We start from the raw sequence: 5,732 nt of genomic DNA, 5'->3' as shown, positions 1-5,732 counted from the left end.
TATTGCTATTGTCACCCACAGAGAATCTGCAAAGGAGCCTCTTTTGAGATTTCGAGTTTGTTTCCAACTCTCTGTTGGAGGAGGGGACTTTCCTTTGCAGAGGACTCACAATTAACCATCTGCGGAGAAAAAACAAAGCAGGAAATAATAAAGCGAAATAGAGCTGCCTGATGCGGCAGGGAAGGTATTGCTTGTGTCTTTCAATGCTGAGACAAGAACAGCCACAGCTCAGTGGCAGAGCATCTGCTTTGCATGCCAAAGGTCCCAGGTTCAATCCCCAGTATCTCCATTTAGGGCTGGAGATGCCCCCTGGGGAGATGTTGCTAGTCAGTGTAGGCAATATTGATCTAGAACAGGCATAGGCAAACTTGCCCCTCCAGATGTTTTGGGACTACAACTCCCATCATCCCTAGCTAACAGGACCAGTAGTCAGGGATGATGGAGGTTGTAGTCCCAAAACATCTGGGGGGCCGAGTTTGCCTATGCCAGATCTAGAAGGACAAAGGGTCTGGTTCCGTATAAGACAGCTTCCTTTTCCCCACAATGCCTTTCCATAAATCCATAGTGCAACCACATATTAAATACTGTATACAGTCCTGATAATCCCTAGCATGGGATTTGTGTGTTTCACAGCTGCCACACTGTGAGTTGATGTTTCTACTGAGCTACCCACTGTGGCTCTGAGCTCTCTTTCCTGGTGAGTCAGCATCAGTACAGACCCCACCCATGTATACATGAAGTTAGGGTTGTTTGCCCCAATATCTATCACTTTACACTTTCTTATATATTGATCAACATTTCCCATTTTCTTGCCTGTTTGGAGGAATCAGTTTTCAGAGTTTACCAACAGCCCACCCCACTTTTACATAATATTGGAAAGTGCCTGTTGATGAAATTTATTAGCAAGAATTGTGTCATAATGTCAGAGGAGGAAGGCTTCCTTTGCAGAAGACTTCCAGTTAATTGTCTGTGGCACAACATCTACTCTGCATGTGGAAGGTCGCAGGTTCAGTTTTCCTTGGCATCTTCAGGTAGGACCGGGAATGTCCAGTGCCTGAAACCCAGAGAAGCGCTGCCATAAAACTGGAAACAGAACATGAAGCAGAGCTGCCTGATGTGGAAGGGAAGGCATTGCTTGTGTCCCACACTTTAAGTGGGGAGAAAGAACTCACCTACCTCACAAAAGCGTGAGCCCTTGCACACTGTCAGGGTGAATGAGACCTACAGTTCTGTGCTGGGAAAGAGCTTCTTCGGCAATTAAAGGGAAGAACATGAAATACTTGGAGGTTTGGAAACCAATTTGGTGCTGAAAAGTAGAATTTAAAGCACAATGATCTGACATGAGTTGCTTGTGCTACCCCTTGTGTCTTGTCCCTCTGCCTTCTCCTGTGGATTGATTTGAAGCTGAACTACATGATCAGATAAAGTATAGCACACAGACTTAACTGGACTGGATGTCTCTTAAGACAGATCAATTTTAAAACTGAATAACCCCTTCTGTATGTAGAATCACAGAATTGTAGCGTTGGATAGGGCGCTGAGGATCATCTAATCCAAACCCCTGCAATGCAGGAATACAGTATGCGGCTATCCCATACAGGGACCGAAAATGCGCTCATGGCATTATCAGCCCCATGCTCTAGCCATCTGAGCTATTCAGAAGACTTGGAGTAAGGCTCAGATGCAACATTTCTCTGTGATATGCTCAATTTCCACATGCAGTGTGTGTGTGTGTGTGTGTGTGTGTGTGTGTGAGAGAGAGAGAGAGAGAGAGAGAGAGAGAACATTAAAATATGTTATTCTCCCCTAAGCATTCTATTTTCTGGCACTGCACTGCTGAACAGCATTGCATTGTGAACAAGCCTGTCCCTTAGTAAAGGGTATTGTGGCAGCCTGCAGGAGCTTACCTGCATAAGCCACATTTTTGCTGAATTCTGGTTGCAGAACATCCAAGTCAGTTGGTGGTAGCAAAATATGAAAGACCACCATCGAACTAGAATGGTTTTTTAGTTTGCTCATGCTGAACAACCCTTCCCCCTTAACCGCAGTCCTACTTTTGTTCACTCTGAATAACTTTTGCTTAAATGTGCTTTGCATAATGCAGTTGACTCCACTGTAGTAGTTCAGCCCCCCCCCCCTTTTCCCCAGTGTTATATGTCTGCAGAACTTTGATGGTCTGGACAAGGACTTCATGAAGAGACAAACTTCAAGCAAGAGGAAGTTGCAGAAGGAAACAGAGACCCAATATCTTCATTTTATCTCCCTCGGTTAATTGGCTTACCATCCATCACTCCAGCTAGTGTTGGCCCTGGGGTCAAACCTTCAGCTCACAGGTGCAGCAACTCTAGCTGTAGAATCACATGTTACTTCTACCAAGCCCTTGATTCCTGCATTGCAGGGGGTTGGACTAGATGACCCTTGGTGTCCCTTCCAACTCTATGATTCCATAATCAGGACTCAGGAGGAAATTGTTTCCCTTATTCAGAGTTTCCAGATCAAACATCTTTTTGAATCTAGAGAAATTTCAGGAAGAATTCTGTTGCATTAAACTTTATTATTTAGCCTTTATCTTTCTTCTTAGGAAATGGGGGTGAGAATTGAGCCTCACATTGTTTCCATAGTCCATGCACTAATTGATTTAGGTCTATGTGATTTAATGGATGTCTAGTGCACCTTTAAGGACATATACCCTCCCAAGAAGCCTTAAATCAGGAACTTGCCATAAAAAAGCCTTGATGAACAAAACTGCTAAGGGACATTAAAAGCTGCCTTATAGTCCATCTAGGTCAGAATCTGAGCTCAACAAATTGCCTCTGTTTATGTGTCTGCTATATGTTGTGCGGTTTTTCTTCTGTTCCCATTTTACTCTATATTGTCTGATTAATAACAATAGCAGCAATAATAATTCATATTAGATATTGTTTCAGCTTATGTTATGAACCTCCTTGAGTGCACTTGGACCAAAAGGAAATACATACACTTTTCCTTGGGGGCGGCCAGCCAGCCAGTACAACTGCAGAAGGGGTGTTAAATTGCTTTCTTTAAAAAGAGAGAGAGAGAGATTTGAGAGCTCTTGGAACTGTACGTGCAGAAAAGCATATAAGCACAGATAAGTACAAGTTAATAATAAACCTATAGCAGTGCACGGTAATATATTTTACCAGCCCTGTAAAAGATCTCACCTTTCCAACACTGTGCAACTACATGGTTTTATCGACTCAGTAAGCACTATCCCCTTCTCTAGTTCATTTTTCCATATCCCCCCAAGAAGAAGAACAACCTATTTTGAAATGAAACGTAAAAGCTGCTCAGACAAGATTCCCACCTTCTTCTATGACAAATCATACATTCCGGGGCCAGCCCTATCATTACACATGGCAGGAGAGTCTGCTGCAGGCAGCAGATTCTCATTCAGAGTCAATTATTTAGGTCCGACTTCCCCAACTTGGTGCTTTCCAGATACTTTGAACTACAACTCCCATCAGCCCCAGCTAGCATGGTGATGGGAGTTGTAGTCCGAACACTGAGGAACAGACATTTTGTTCTGTTTTTCCCATGGGGGTGGGCATCATTTCATCATCATCATCATCATCATTGCTTCAGGTCCCAAATTCTCCTAAGTTCCCTCTGCTTTATTATTCTTCACTACTCCACAACAAGCTTTCCAAAAAGAAATCATTTCAAGAGGCAGAAGTATGTCACAGAATGGTCTGCCTCAGGCCAGGGCTGTTGTCAGAGGTTAGCAGTCAAGCACATTATTGCTATTATTATCATTATTAATTGTTTTAGAATGATGGGCAGCCCTTAGAAAGTGCTTGAATGCCACAGCGCTCTCGCCACTTCCAATTCTCATCAACTGCTCCACAGAGGCAATCCTGAACCAGATGGACCAATGGTCTGATTTAGCATAAGGCAATTTCTTGGGTCCCAAATGGCTGTTCACTATGGAAGGAGCTGTAGTGCTTAATAACAGCCTGCTGGATCAGGCCAGTGGCCCATTTAGTCTAGCGTTGGAGAAGAGGCATGGACATACAATTAGCCGTAACTCTTACTACTATGGGACGCGGGTGGTGCTGTGGGTTAAACCACAAAGCCTAGGACTTGCTGATCAGAAGGTCGGCGGTTCGAATCCCCACGACGGGGTGAGCTCCCTTTGCTCGGTCCCTGCTCCTGCCAACTTAGCAGTTCAAAAGCACGTCAAAGTGCAAGTAGATAAATAGGTACCGCTCCGGTGGGAAGGTAAACAGTGTTTCCGTGTGCTGCTCTGGTTTGCCAGAAGCGGCTTAGTCATGCTGGCCACATGACCCGGAAGCTGGATGCTGGCTCCCTCGGCCAATAAAGTGATATGAGCACCGCAACCCCAGAGTCGGCCACAACTGGTCAGGGGTCCCTTTACCTTTACCTTACTACTTTTTCTCACCAGAAGCATACCTCGGCTACCTTTTGCTCTTGCCAAGGAGTTGTATCAGAGCTCTCCTCCCATCCCTTGAACTCTTGGCAAGTAGCTCCGCCAAGGCACCCAGAGGAGCCAGTGCCCAGAGCAGCAGAGAAGCAGCCCAGGGAGGACAGGGGGAGGCGGACCAGGCAAGCTCCTAATCACACCAAGCCCAAGTGGAGAGCAGCAGTTTTTGTACCCCTCTGGGCATGGGCATAGCCAGGATTTGGGGGGGCAGGTCTTTTGTTAGAGGGGGCAGAACTTCAGTTTGCTATTTATTTTTATTTATTGGGGGGCAGCTGCCCCTCCCTACCCCCCTTGGCTACGCCCATGCCCCTGGGCCTGCACCAACCCTTAGGTATACCCCTGCATCTCACTTTAACTGCTAAAGCTGCCTCAGTGTCCTGCCAGCTTCCTCAGCAAGGAAACGTGAGAAAGGGCGCCCCACCACCAGTCAAGTCCAGCAGAGCAATGGTCTCTCCCAGGCCATGGCTTTAGGAGCAGCAGAAGCAGGAGGAGTCCACAAGTAATAATAATAGCAATAATAAATTTAGAAGTTATGTGACTCTGTTGCTCAACTAAATCTTTTTACTTTTATGTATTGCTGTATTTTGTGTATTGTGACTTGCTGTTATTTTTAATTATTGTAGTCTAGTAATGATTACATTGTAAACCGTTGAGAATAAATTCCTGTTTCTCGGCTGGTATGTTGAGAGTTTATTTTATTGTGTACTATCATATGCTAATGAATTATTGAACATTATTTGATATAATTTGTTCATTTAAAAGTCTTTTTTGTTGTTGTTATGAGTTGTTTTCATTGGATGCGATTGATAGATGATTGATTTCTGCGGCATATTCCCCTCTTTCTCATGCTTGTCAACCCCCTTGCCTTACAGCAACGCAGAAAGGCGGTCTACAAACTAAAAGTGAAAACGAAATGAAAACCCTGCGCTCCCCGCGGCCACCCAAGTGTTTCTGGGAATCCCGCTGTCTACACCGGAACTCTGAGAGGAAATCCTAGGGAGTTTCCACCAGAGAAAGAATCACGTCACTCTCAGGCCCTTCCCCTTTTCCCTGCCTGCCTGCCTGCCTGCCTGTGTTTACCCACGCAGCCCGTGCACATGGCTGCTTCCCTTCTCTGATTGGCCGGGGCTCCCGGGTCTGCCGCGGCGTCTCCAATGGCGGCGCTGTCCACGCGCCGAGGCCCGGCTAGCGGTTGGCCGCGGCGCCCCGATCACGCCGCTTGACGCCAGGGGCTGTCACGGGCGCAGCCAATCAGGCGAGAAGGCCTGTG

This window comes from Podarcis erhardii, assembly GCF_964252035.2.
Source record: "Podarcis erhardii genome assembly, chromosome: 14".
NCBI classification, from domain to species: domain Eukaryota; kingdom Metazoa; phylum Chordata; class Lepidosauria; order Squamata; family Lacertidae; genus Podarcis; species Podarcis erhardii.
This window is presented reverse-complemented; position numbering follows the sequence as displayed.